Source organism: Hyperolius riggenbachi, chromosome 10, assembly GCF_040937935.1.
Source record: "Hyperolius riggenbachi isolate aHypRig1 chromosome 10, aHypRig1.pri, whole genome shotgun sequence".
In the NCBI taxonomy this organism is placed as follows: Eukaryota; Metazoa; Chordata; class Amphibia; order Anura; family Hyperoliidae; genus Hyperolius; species Hyperolius riggenbachi.
Genome location: NC_090655.1, coordinates 233122580 through 233137844, shown reverse-complemented (window position 1 = coordinate 233137844; position 15265 = coordinate 233122580). Strand labels below are relative to the sequence as shown.

The following is a 15265-nucleotide window of genomic DNA, read 5'->3' as shown; positions in this document are numbered from 1 at the left end:
AGCATACTTAACAGGCAGATCATGGTTTGCAGATATGATTGTAGCAGGGACATATATTGGGTTAATTAGCAGGTGATTGTCAGATTCCTTATTCCTAAGAATCTCCAATACCTGTAGCAAGTGCTGAACTGTAGTGTATGCAAACTTTCCTTGCTTCACAAATAAGTTGATTTGTTCAATACTCTGTAATATCTCCTCATAATCATACTCAGATAATTCTTTTAAACAAAAATCTTTATTTTCCCTAGCCAGGGAGGAAAGTTCATTAGTAGTTTCATAAGTCCATTTAACTCCCCTGAAAGACAATTGCATTTCATTATCTGTTAATGGCAGAATCTCATTATAGGTCTCAGTCGCTAAGGATAACGACTCTGCAGATCGGACACGTTTCTTAGAACGTTTGCGTTTTTGCCTTAGACCCTGCTGTTTTTGGTGATTTATTCAAGGCTGCAGGAAAATTATCAGTAACACTTTCTGCTTGCTGAACATTTTTGCAAGCAATTGAAGGAGTAGCTGATTGGCCTGCTGCCAGGAGTTCATTAAGAGGAAAAGGCAATGGATCTATGCACAACCAGTTATGGATCACAAACGCTAGAAATTCCAGCGGTCTCTCTTTCAAATCGGAATGATTGAGAACATCAAATGCCCACTGGAATAATTCCCCTTTAAACAAAATATAACTTAGTTGGAGTGCCCAGGTTGAAACAGGAGTCGCTTGGAGATCAGGATTGGTCAGGAACCTGGCACATTCAGAGAAAAACTCATTTTCTGTTTCAGAGCTAAGTTCTTCAAATTTCTTAAAGGAACAGGAACCATAATTAACAGTGTCATACTTTCTGGGAATCCCCCCCACAATGGGGATTGGTAATGGGGTTTTCATAATGTAAGGCTTGGTGGTGTATTCTCCACAGTCAGCATGCAACGCATGAGCTGACGTGGAGGAGGTACACACACTAGCACAAGGAAACAGGCTATCCCTAGTATAGTGGAGGGGAGGACTGACTCCAACAGGAGATTGTGGCGCACAGAGCCGGTGCAGAACTGACAGCCACAAACAATGCTTTCGCTATAACGTCTCAGCGCAAAGTAGCGCTGAGCGCATAAACCAGAACTGAGGAGATCAGGACAGGTAAACAGAATGAACGCTTGCTAAACTAGCCACTACTTAGTGACAGCAAGCGTCCACAATAACACAGACTGGAATGAGGCAGCCAATGCGTTGCGGCGATGGCGTGCCTCACAAAAACAGGACAGGATAGTCAGGAAATAGCAGGATCAAGATAGATGAACGTAACACAGACAAATATACAATAAGTATGTTTTCCTAGCGTATTACAATTACAGCTATCAATGAAACTATTTGTAACGTCTGACTAACATATGTATATATCGGCAATGAACCGATATATGACATAAGCAGGAACGCTGACTAGGACTGGAGTAATACAGGGAACAGGACTCAGAAGGATTCGCTATCTCTTCGCAGAGATGAACGCAATCCACAAACGGTAACAGAACAGGATTCAGAAGGATTCGTTATCTCTTCGCAGAGATGAACGCAATCCACAAACAGTAACAGAACAGGATTCAGAAGGATTCGTTATCTCTTCGCAGAGATGAACGCAATCCACAAACGGTAACAGGACAGGATTCAGAAGGATTCGTTATCTCCTCGCAGAGATGAACGCAATCCACAAACGGTAACAGAACAGGATTCAGAAGGATTCGTTATCTCTTCGCAGAGATGAACGCAATCCACAAACAGAACCAGGAGCAGGGTAACTACCTCAGCACGGGTGGTCACGGTACGCGCAACCTACCAAAACGTGCTGGAAGGCTGACTAACTGCACACAGGATATAAACAGTTCGTGTACGTATACATCAGCGACACTGATGTATCAACGTAACACAAATACAAGGAAAATAATAAACGTGCTGGTATGCATATATATTGGCAATGAACCAATATATGATGCAAAGACCAGCAAAGTATCTTTAGAACAAGAAACACGATCGAGGGCTGAAGCGACAGCAAGACAGGCTTAAACTGAAGCTATGAAAACCCAAGGAAACCCTGCAGGAAGCAGATCTTTATACTGAGGTCATCCAATGGGAGCAGACATGCAGATTCCCACACAGGTGAATGATAATCAGTCACAAGCTGACAGCAGGGAAAGACAGACAAAGCTATGCAGCTTGCATGGAAAGACATCAGAACTGCCTGAGCTGCAGCACTACTACTTCCAGCAACACCTGCTGCAGCAGCGATCATTACACTAAAGTTCTAACTGCCCAACAGTTAGACGACGGGAACGGTAAACAAAGCCGATATTTACAAAACATTGCATTCTTTGTAACTAAGTTATAAGTCAATTGAATATTAAATATGAGGTGGGTCACATGCCTGTGCCCGCCAATTGTAGGCTTGGGGGTATGGCTCGGGTGATGTCAGAATTTAACTCTTTGATGTTCATATAAAATGGGGAGACCGGATGGAAGAGAGTACTTTTTAATCTACTTTCCAGCTATCCGGCTCTCTCTATGCTTCCTAGTTAGAATACTAGCTTCCTGTCTGTATGCTGTAAATATATGTGATGTACATAGGACATAGGAAAGACTATTTATACTCTGAAGAAATCAATCTGTAACACAAGATGCTTGATTGCTTAATAAACCCATTTGACAGGTGAAGAAGGCTGTTTCCGCTCTATCTCCTGTATGCTGTCGCTGTGAGTTGCAGCTCTAAGGAGTTGCTGGTGCCGGAGCAAAAGGTGTGTTGTGCTGTTGCCAATAGCAACCAACATATAAATTCTTACACCCCCTAGTGACCAGGCCAATTTTTACAATTCAGTCCACAACCTAGCACACAAATTAATCTTGCCCCCTTTTCTTGCCACCAACCGAGCTTTCTGTTGGTGACAAAGAAATTGCTGCTGCAACATTATTGTTTTTATTATTATTAATTTAATTGTCTTCTTTGTTTAATAAAAATGTCCATTTTTTTTAAATTTATCCAGCCCCTTCCCCCCCCCCCAACCGAGATCCAATCATTGTGATCTACTCTCATAGGCATCAGCCTATGAGAGGGATCCCAGTTTGAGCCTCTCCTGGGGACAGCTCAGTGACAGAGCTGTCCCCCGTACAGCACTGCACTACATCGCTGCACTGTACAAGCAGTTTCGGTGTTTTTTTAAAAAATTTTCAGCCTGGCAGCCGTGATCTAGCAGGTTGTTTACGCGTGTGATCCCCACCGATCTCCGCCCCCAGGACTTGATGCCGGTCAGCATTAGGTGGTCCTGGGGGAGCCACCTTCCTGACGCCTATCGGCGTTAGGCAGTCGGGAAAGGGTTAAACAATGATTTGGCTGTAGTACTGTCTGAATCACACACCTGAAACAAGCATGCAGATAAGCCTGACAGATTTTGTCTATCAGAAACAAATCAGGGCAAAAAATCAGATCCAGGAAATTATAGACCTGTAAGCTTAACATCAGTTGTATGCAAACTATTTGAGGGGTTACTAAGAGATACTATACATGACTTCATAGTAGAAAATAATCTTATTTCTCAGCATCAACATGGGTTTACTAAAGACAGGTCCTGTTTGACTAACATGCTCAGCTTTTATGAGGTAGGGAATGCTAATATGGATATTGGGAATACTGTAGATGTGATATACTTGGACTTTGCAAAGGCCTTCGACACTGTTCCCCACAAAAGTCTGGTGCAAAAGTTGAGGATGCAAGGACTGGGGAAGAGTCTGTGTGCATGGATAGGGAACTGGCTAATGGACAGAAAACAAAGAGTTGTGGTCAATGGATCATACTCAAAATGGGAGACTGTTAGCAGTGGGGTACCACAGGGGTCTGTTCTGGGTCCAGTGCTCTTCAATTTATTTATTAATGACCTAGTAGATGCAGTAGTGAGCAATGTTGCTATTTTTGCAGATGATACAAAATTGTGCCGGATCATCAACTCTCAGGAAGATAGTGTCATATTGCAACAGGATCTGGATAGGATAGCTATATGGGCACATACATGACAGATGAAATTCAATGTTGAAAAATGTAAAATCATGCATTTTGGTCGTACCAATGGTCTAGCACCATACAAAATAAATGGGATACAGTTGGGGACATCAAACTTGGAGAAGGACTTAGAAGTACTCATCGACAACAAGTTAAATATTCGTACTCAATGCCAAGCCGCTGCAAAATTTTGGGATGCATTAAAAGGGAAATAAAAACTCGAGATGCTAGCATAATATTGCCCCTGTTTAACTCTCTAGTAAGGCCACATCTGGAATATGGAATGGCCAGAAATTACCCTGGCTGTCACCATTCACCAAAAATCAAGAGTGATCGTTTCATATGACAATAATCTTAATATGAGTTACTAGCTTAACTCCTATTATAGCCAGTTTGTGAGCAGCTGAACTACAATAATAATATACACATTTATTCAATATTCAATGTTGATTACTCACCTGTTCTGATGTCTGTATGAGTGTCCTCCTCTTTAATTGCCCCCATAATGTTAATCTCCACCGTAGACTGTTGATAACCCCTCTCATACGTCTCTTCTTCTTTTTCTTTAATTGTCCCCATCATATTACCCTCCTCTATAGACTGTTGATCACTTCTCACATTCGTCTCTTCTTCTTCCTCTTTAAGTGTCCCCATCATATTACCCTCATCTATAGACCGTTGATCACTTCTCACGTATGTCTCTTCTTCTTCCTCTTTCATTTCCAGGTTCTCATCCATCCTCACTGATCTGGTCACGTGATCTCTCTGTAGATAGATAATAAAGTGTGAATTATATCAACTGTGATAAAAAAAGTCTACACAGCTTCCATTCATAGCTGACACTTGTCAGATAGGCAGTGCTGTGCAGTGACACTATGAGTTTAAAGATGAAGTAACAGAAGACATGTTATGAGGGAAATAGGTCTGACATATTCCAGGGGACAGTGTAACAAATGAAACATGGAAGGAATGATGGCTAGCATGTTACAGGGGAAAGAGTGATGGCTGACATGTTACAGGGGAAGGAGTGGTGGCTGACATGTTACAGGGGAAGGAGTGATGGCTGACATGTTACAAGGGAAGGCATTAGGGCTGACATGTTACAAGGACTATTGACACAATAAAATAGTATTGTTCCACCCCTTGATATTTGCAACAATCAATATCAAACAAGCACACAGTGGGTTTTTTCTTGGAAACAAGTCACACACAAGACTGCCTGACACGTGTTTCACGGCCAGAAGCCGCTTCCTCAGAGGCACACAGTATACAAACATCCAATGAGCCAACATCAAAAGACACCGCAATCTATATATAGTAGAAAGAAGACTCTCAGCGTCGGTTCCATGTACACAAGGACTAGTTCTTTCTACTATACAGTGGGTTGCAAAAGTATTCGGCCCCCTTGAAGTTTTCCACATTTTGTCACATTACTGTCACAAACATGAATCAATTTTATTGGAATTCCACATAAAAGACCAACACAAAGTGCTGTACACATGAGAAGTGGAACGAAAATCATTCATGATTTCAAACATTTTTTACAAATAAATAACTGCAAAGTGGTGTGTGCATAATTATTCGGCCCCCTTTGATCTGAGTGCAGTCAGTTGCCTATAGACATTGCCTGATGAGTGCTAATGACTAAATAGAGTGCACCTGTGTGTAATCTAATGTCAGTACAAATACAGCTGCTCTGTGAGGGCCTCAGAGGTTGTCTAAGAGAATATTGGGAGCAACAACACCGTGAAGTCCAAAGAACACACCACACAAGTCAGGGATCAAGTTATTGAGAAATTTAAAGCAAGCTTAGGCTACAAAAAGATTTCCAAAGCCTTGAACATCCCACGGAGCACTGTTCAAGCGATCATTCAAAAATGGAAGCAGTATGGCACAACTGTAAACCTACCAAGACAAGGCCATCCACCTAAACTCACAGGCCAAACAAGCAGAGCGCTGATTAGAAATGCAGTCAAGAGGCCCATGGTGACTCTGGACGAGCTGCAGAGATCTACAGCTCAGGTGGGAGACTCTGTCCATAGGACAACTATTAGTCATGCACTGTACAAAGTTGGCCTTTATGGAAGAGTGGCAAGAAGAAAGGCATTAACAGAAAGCATAAGAAGTCCCGTTTGCAGTTTGCCACAAGCCATGTGGGGGACACAGCAACCATGTGGAAGAAGGTGCTCTGGTCAGATGAGACCAAAATGGAACTTTTTGGCCAAAATGCAAAACGCTATGTGTGGCAGAAAACTAACACTGCACATCACTCTGAACACACCATCCCCACTGTCAAATATGGTCGTGGCAGCATCATGCTCGGGGGGTGCATCTCTTCAGCAGGGCCAGGGAAGCTGGTCAGAGTTGATGGGAAGATGGATGGAGCCAAATACAGGGCAAACTTGGAAGAAAACCTCTTGGAGACTGCAAAAGACTTGAGACTGGGGCGGAGGTTCACCTTCCAGCAGGACAATGACCCTAAACATAAAGCCAGGGCAACAATGGAATGGTTTAAAACAAAACATATTTATGTGTTAGAATGGCTCAGTCAAAGTCCAGATCTAAATCCAATTGAGAATCTGTGGCAAGATCTGAAAACTTCTGTTCACAAACGCTGTCCATCTAATCTGACTGAGCTGGAACTGTTTTGCAAAGAAGAATGGGCAAGGATTTCAGTCTCTAGATGTGCAAAGCTGGTAGAGACATACCCTAAAAGACTGGTAGCTGTAATTGCAGCAAAAGGTGGTTCTACAAAGTATTGACTCAGGGAGCCGAATAATTACGCACACCCCACTTTGCAGTTATTTATTTGTAAAAAATGTTTGGAATGATGTATGATTTTCGATCCATTTCTCACATGTACACCACTTTGTATTGGTCTTTCACGTGGAATTCCAATAAAATTGATGCATGTTTGTGGCAGTAATGTGACAAAATGTGGAAAACTTCAAGGGGGCCGAATACTTTTGCAACCCACTGTATATACAGTACAGACCAAAAGTTTGGACACACCTTCTCATTCAAAGAGTTTTCTTTATTTTCATGACTATGAACATTGTAGATTCACACTGAAGGCATCAAAACTATGAATTAACACATGTGGACGTATAGTACATATAGTAAAGTGTGAAAGAAATGAAAATATGTCATGTTCTAGGTTCTTCAAAGTAGCCACCTTGTGCTTTGATTACTGCTTTGCACACTCTTGGCATTCTCTTGATGAGCTTCAAGAGGTAGTCACCTGAAATGGTCTTCCAACAGTCTTGAAGGAGTTCCTAGAGATGCTTAGCACTTGTTGGCCCTTTTGCTTTCACTCTGCGGTCCAGCTCACCCCAAACCATCTCGATTGGGTTCAGGTCTGGTGACTGTGGAGGCCAGGCCATCACTCTCCTTCCTGGTCAAATAGCCCTTACACAGCCTGGAGGTGTGTTTGGGGTCATTGTCCTTACCTACATTGCCACCCCAGGTGGGTGGCAATGTAGGTAAGGCTGGTGACTAGTGGGGTGGGTGGCAAAGTAGGTCAGGCTGGTGGCTAGTGGGGTGGGTGGCAAAGTAGCTAAGGCTAGTAGCTAGTTGGTTGGGTGGGTAGCAAAGTAGGTCAGGTTGGTGGCTAGTGGGGTGGGTGGCAAAGTAGGTAACGCTGGTGGCTAGTGGGGTGGGTGACAAAGTAGGTCAGGCTGGTGGCTAGTGGGGTGGGTGGGTGGCAAAGTAGCTAAGGCTGGTAGCTAGTTGGTTAGGTGGGTAGCAAAGTAGGTCAGGCTGGTGGCTAGTGGGGTGGGTGGCAAAGTAGGTCAAGCTGGTGATTAGTGGGGTGGGCGGGTGGCAAAGTAGGTCAGGCTGGTGGTTAGTGGGGTGGGTGGGTGGCAAAGTAGGTCAGGCTGGTGGTTAGTGGGGTGGGCGGGTGGCAAAGTAGGTCAGGCTGGTGGCTAGTGGGGTGGGTGGTGGCAAAGTAGATCATGCTGGTGGCTAGTGGAGTGGTGAGTGGGTAAGAAGATCAGGCTGGTGGCCAGTGAGGTGGGTGGGTAGGTAGGTAGGTCCCCTCCTCCCTCTCAGATAGCATGGCAGCAGGTTGCTCCTCACATTGTATGGTGTGAAATCCTCGGCTGCTTCCCGAAGATCTCCCCCAGCTTCTGCACCAGATGTCAGACAGGCAGGCAGGCTACAGTACTCATCTCTGCTGATAGCCCGGATTCCTCCATCTGTCTCGGTACAAAGCCCTGCTGATTGCCCAGATTCCTCCATCCTCCTCTGCCAGCCAGCGGCGTGCGTGCCAACCATTGCAGGTGGGTCCACGGCGAGGCAGCCTCCTATTGGCTGGTGGGCGGTACAGCCTTGATATATACTTGCTCTACTTACATAACATAACATGTATTGCACTGTCCACATAGTGATTTTCCTACAGTAAAAAAAGAGAACATCCTTCTTAGCATTTCCCATTTTAACTGGGGCTATTTTGAAGCCAATCCTCATGTCATTTCCTCCCTTACTCTCCTCTGCCTGATTGTGTATGCATTGCCTGCCCTTCACTATAGAAAATACATTGCCTCAGCATGAGAAATATTGGCCAATCAGAGAGGAACAGAGGTGTGGGAGTGGAAAACAGGAGGGAAAGAGGCTTCAGCCAATCAAGCTGCATTAGGGGAAGTAGAGAATTAAAAAAGGACAACCCAGCATGCCCTGCAACTTCTTTTTTATGAACCAAATTTTATGCGTACCAAATAAGAGAGGTAAACTGGGGAATAATGATTTATCAACAAGAAAAGTAATAGTGATTTTAACATTTGGATTGCCTGGTTAGCATCCTTATTAATTGTTAACCAGATAAAAATAAAGAATTGATTTTTGATTTTATGCCCAACAATTACTCTTTACGCATGGGAAATAAAGCTTAAATGAGGAAGAAAGAGGGACAGAGGGATTTGGTTACCAGACTGTCTCTCCAAAACAGGGGCAGTTGGGAGCTATGTCTCCCCTCCCCAAATACCTGTCTTTACATCCATCCATTATGTGCCCCTCTCCCACCCCCTCTAGCTGTTCTTTCTCACACCGCAATACCTCCCCTCCTCCCTACTATGTGGCCCTTTCCCACCCTAACACCTCCCCTTACACCAATACATTTCCCTCTCCCACCCTAATACCACCCCCTACTATGTGCCCCTCTCCCACCCCAATACCTACCCTAACTTCTACTATGTGCCCCTCTCCCAAACCAATACCTACCTCCCCCCCTACTATGTGCCCTTCTCCCACCCCAATACCTCCCCTCCCCTCTACTATGTGCCCCTCTCCCACCCTAACACCATCCCCTACCATGTGCCCCTTACCCATCCCAATACCTCCCCTCCTCCCTACTATGTGGCTGTTAAATAGGGGTTTTTGTTTGGTTAAAAATGAAGGGCCTGATTTACTAAAGGGTGCTAACATAGTTAGCACGCCTAAAAGCTATGGACTTGCTAACTAGGGTGCTAACAAGTTAGCACGTCTACAGCTGTTACTGATCACATGCAAAGTTTAGTGCTGCGCAGTGTATGGGAAACGTTGCACTTGGTGTGACCCAATGCGACCTTTGGGGCGTTTCCCGTGCACCAGGTGCGATGTTTCGGGGGCTTTTCACAGGCGTGCTAACACTTAGCACCCTTTAGTGAATCAAGCCCAAAGTCTTTGGAGACCAAAATAAATCATTTAAAACATTATTGACTTCCATAAATGTTCAAAAATCAATAAGGTTACAGGTTTTAGTTATATCGAAATCAGTTACAAAATATATCAAAACAAAATGATTAAATTGCTGTGTAATCTGTATGTATATAGAGGCTATTGTCTGCAGATGGTGTGTGTGTGTGTGTGTGTGTGTGTGTGTGTGTGTGTGTGTGTGTGTGTGTGTGTGTGTGTGTGTGTGTGTGTGTGTGTGTGTGTGTGTGTGTGTGTGTGTGTGTGTGTGTGTGTGTGTGTGTGTGTGTGTGTGTGTGTGTGTGTGTGTGTGTGTGTGTGTGTGTGTGTGTGTCTAAAGAAAGAATGCAAGAAACTTTCCCGCCTGACCACTTTATATATGACACATTCTGTCTTCTAATTGGTCTGGTTGAATGATGCTGTGCTGTAATACGTTACTTCTATTTCAATGATTGTCTTATAAAATCATGAACTCATAATTTACACATCCCCACAATCTATCTTATGCTGGGAATACACGATACGTTTTCCGCGTTCGATTCTTTACGCGATCTATAAATTCCAACATGTTCGATTCTCTGCTGGATTTCTCATAGAAGTGAATGGAAAAAAGATAAGAAAAAGGAGCAGAAGATAAATGAATCGAGTGGCGAATCAAATGGCTAATAGATCGAGCAAAGAATCGAACGTGGAAAATGTATCGTGTATTCCCAGAATTAAGACATATGGTAGATGTTATGGACACAATGCTCTCACAGACTTGTACCCTACACCCAGGGGTATCTCACATTACCTAAACATCAGCAGTTAACTATTAAGTCAAGATCTAATTTCTGAAACACAAAAACTGGAGCTTAGCTGAAATATATTTTTAACTCCTAGTGACAACTGGTCTCAGTTAACATTACAACTTGGTGGGGGTATGATGGACATCTGTTTTTGACCTTGTGAACTTAAATTCCACAGGGAAGGGGAGCAAGGACTCTGCAATCCTACAAGCCTAGTAAAATACTATATATATATATATATATATATATATATATATATATATATATATATATATATATATATATATATATATAGTAACGATTGGTGTCAGCAACACAGATTTTTCTGATTATTGGTGATCTGCAGTATCACCAATAATACAGATGCTATACCTGATTATGTGGTGATCTGCAGAATCACCAATAATACAAGTATAGCTAGACACTGGACACCTAATGTGGTATTGTGTTTGGTGCAACAGTAATAAGAGAAGTTATCTCCCGAGGAGCGGGAGACACAGACAATATTGCAGCCAAGGATCCCCTGAGGGGCAGGGGATTCAGACTGTACTGCAGCCAGTGGACGCCTGAGCAGCAGGGACCACTGGCGGTGATAAAGAGAATGATCACCTGAAGGGCAGGTGACCCAGGCTAAACAATAGCCTAGGATTCCCTGAGGAGCAGGGAATACAGAGTATACTGCAGCCAAGAATTCCCTGAGGTGCAGGGAATTCAGATAGTACTGCAGCCAGTGGACACCTGAGGAGCAGGGACCACTGACTGTGCTGCAAGTGAGGTCACAGGTGGAATGAGTGATTAAGACTGTACTACAGCCAAGGATTCCCTGAGGAGCAGGGAACCAGACTGTACTGCAGCCAGTGGGGATAGAAAGGTCAGACAAGCAAGGTCAGCAACGAACAGACAGATACAGTACAGAGGCGGAGGACTGATTCGGTATCCAGGTACAGGCAGAGTCGGCAACAGTAGACAGATAGGCAGAAGTACCGAATCAGCACCAAGAGAGTAGTCAGGAGAGCGAGAGATCATAACAGATAATACAGTAGTAATATAGCAATCCTAGTCTAGGTATGAAGTCCTTGGTTTCAACACCTGGGAACTAGACTAACAGATGTACAATAGCGATATAGCAATAACCTAGTCTAGGTGTGAAGTCCTTGGTTTCAACACCTGGGAACTAGACTAAAGAATGGTACACAAGTCTATCAATATAATCTGACTAAGTGTGAATTCCCAGCTCCGGCTGGTTCTAACACACTGTAAGATCTGACTAGGGTCTGAGTGCTCACACGTTAGCATTCGCAACAGCAGACAACTTGCAACTGACAGGCAAGCCCTATATATACCCAGAGCGCTCCACAGCGCCGCCCCAGTCACTCAGCCAATCCGGAGCATAGCTGGAGTCAGCTGATCGGCCTGATCAGCTGACTCCCTTTCTACTTGCATAAAGGTCCTGTCGCCTGGCGCGCGCGCGCGTACCTCTTAATCTGTGTGCACTAGACGGACCAGGCGAACCAGCAGCATGTAGCTGCGCGGCAGAAGCCGCCAGCTGGAACGCGGAGATGGCCGCCCTGCCGCTTGCCCATGTGGCGGCCTCTCCGCTATCCTATATATATATATATATATATATATATATATATATATATATATATATATATATATATGATCCATAGTTTTGATATCTCAATCGCATAGCATCCAATACCGACAACTTGATTCTTCAAATGTCAGGGCCCTAGCCATATGCAGAAATCAAGTCATCAAATATTTTAAATCATTCGATTAAAATCTCAAAACATTCACCATATGTGCCCCTCTCCCACCCCAACACCCTCCCCCTACTATGTGCCCCTCTCCCACCCCAATACCTCCCCACCCCCTACTATGTGCCCCTCTCCCACCCCAACACCTTCCCCCTACTATGTTCCCCTCTCCCACCCCAATACCTTCCTCCTACTATGTGCGCCTCTCTCCACCCCAATACCTTCCCACCCCCTACTATGTGCCCCTCTCCCACCCCAACACTTTCCCCCTACTATGTGCCCCTCTCCCACCCCAATACCTTCCCACCCCCTACTATGTGCCCCTCTCCCAACCCAACACCTTCCTCCTACTATGTGCCCCTCTCCCACCCCAATACCTTCCCCCTACTATGTACCCCTCTTCCACCCCAATACCTCCCCACCCCCTACAATGTGCCCCTCTTCCACCCCAATACCTCCCCACCCCCTACTATGTGCCCCTCTCCCACCCCAATACCTCCCCTCCCCCTGCTATGTGCCCCTCTCCCACCCCAATACCTCCCCACCCCCTACTATGTGCCCCTCTCCCACCCCAACACCCTCCCCCTACTATGTGCCCCTCTCCCACCCCAATACCTCCCCACCCCCTACTATGTGCCCCTCTCCCACACCTTCCCCCTACTATGTGCCCCTCTCCCACCCCAATACCTTCCCACCCCCTACTATGTGCCCCTCTCCCACCCCAACACCTTCCCCCTACTATGTGCCCCTCTCCCACCCCAACACCTTCCCCCTACTATGTGCCCCTCTTCCACCCCAATACCTCACCACCCCCTACTATGTGCCCCTCTCCCACCCCAATACCTCCCCACCCCCTACTATGTGCCCCTCTTCCACCCCAATACCTCCCCTCCCACTACGTGCCCCTCTCCGACCCCAATACCTCCCCTCCCCCTTCTACGTGCCCCTCTCCCAATCCAATACCTACCCCCCCCACACTTTGTGCCCCTCTCCCACCCCAATACCTCCTCCCAACTATATGCCCCTCTCCCACCCCAATACCTCTCCTTCCCCCACACTTCGTGCCCCTCTCCCACCCCAATACCTCCTCCCAACTATATGCCCCTCTCCCACTCCAATACTTCCCCTTCCTCCTACTATGTGCCCCTCTTCCACCTCAATAACTCCCCTAACTCCTACTATGTGCCCCTCTCCCACCCCAATACCTCCTCTCCCCCCTACTATGTGCCCCTCTCCCACCCCAATACCTCCCCTCCCCCCTACTATGTGCCCCTCTCCCACCCCAATACCTCCCCTCCCCCCTACTATTTGCCCCTCTCCCACCCTAATACCTCCCCTCCCCCCTGCTATGTGCCCCTCTCCCACCCCAATACCTATCCTCCCCCCTACTATGAAGCCCCTCTCCCACTCCAGCACCCCCGAGGGAAGGGGGTTATATACACACACTATATGTGCCCCTCTCCCACCCCTATAGATTACCCCAACTATGTGTTCCTCTACTACCCGAACACCTACCCTCCCCCCTTCTACGTGGCCCTCTTCCAACCCCCTACATCTGCTCTTCTCCCGGATTACAATATCTACATCTCCACGTTATAAACTGTGCTGACTACAACAAGAAACATTAATATTCCCCTGCATTTTCTGAAATATATTAAAGTGACTGCATACTGTCTCGTTTAAGTTAGTAAAAGTAAATATAAATACAACTCTCACCGTCTTCACAGTTGAGATTCCGAGCAGCGACTCTCCGGGCGTTTAATTGCTCTCTTCAGCCTCGTGGTCCCAAACTATTTCGGAACGTGTTATCTATGGTTTCTGACGGAGGGAAAACTGACATCTTGTGGTGATTTGGGGAACTGCAGCCTCTATAGGGAATTTATATTTTGCTGTCTCTCCCATCCTTCATATGAAAAGACCGAGGCAGCTAAAACGATTGCTGCAAACATGTCCTGGCCTGGAGTTCATTAGAAGTCTTCTTCTGTGCAGATTATGCTGCTACAGGGACCGGAATATGCAGGACAGGAATTGGAAATCTGCACAGGAATAATCACAGACATATAGGAGCTGGCCACCAATCATCACTTGGAGAGCATAGCTAATCATTTCACAAGTTTGATGATTTCTGTGAATATGTGTACAGTCCCAGGATTGCATATTTCCCATTCCTATGCATTCAGAATCTGAAGATTGACCATGTCTTCCTTATTTATTATATTTATTTATTGTATTTATAAAGCGCCAACATATTATGCAGCGCTGGACATTAGTTTAGGTTACGGACAATATTTAGGGGTGACATACAGAAATACGACAATACAGGAATACAAGAAAGACCAGATCACGCAGCACAGTATGAGTACAAGGAAGGTAATGCTTAGTCAGTCACTGGATGGGAGCATGGAGATTAGGCAACTTGAGTTCACTCAAATGAATAGCATGGGTGCACAGTAATGGAGGTGCATGATCAGGCAGGAAACAAAAGGAGGAAGCCCAAAAGGCTTACAATCTAGACGGAGAGGTAGGGATATGAAAGGTAGGGGACCAGAGTTCAGCTTTGGGTTTAGAGCACTTGTGAGGGGTGGTAGGCCAGAGTGAAAAGGTGAGTTTTGAGGGCCTTCTTGAAGAAGTTGAAGGAGAAGGCTAGTGTTGGGCGAACATTGTTCGCCACTGTTCGGGTTCTGCAGAACATCACCCTGTTCGGGTGATGTTCGAGTTCGGCCGAACACCTAATGGTGTTCGGCCAAACTGTTCGGGTTCGCCCGAACTGCTCAATGGCCGGCCGAACAGGGCCCCTGTTCGGCCGAATACGGCCCCCCTATGGGGTCGCAGGCATAAGGGGGGAGCATGCCCCGATCGCGGGGGGGGGGGTCGGAAATTCCCTGCACCCCCTCCGCTAGCGCTCCCCCCTCTGTCCGCTTCCCCATAAAAAAAGTTTAATGCAAGTTAAATAGTACCGGTGGCTGGCAGCGGAGTGAGGAGGAGGAGGAGTCCGAGTAGGAGAGTGACGCCGGGCAGC

At 45.7% G+C, this 15265-nt stretch overlaps 1 pseudogene; it reads right to left on the bottom strand.

The window, feature by feature from the left end:
• The window catches only part of LOC137534770 (zinc finger protein 850-like), a 52913-nt pseudogene extending 38882 nt beyond the window's left edge, over nucleotides 1-14031 (bottom strand).
• Nucleotides 14032-15265: the final 1234 nt, after the last annotated feature.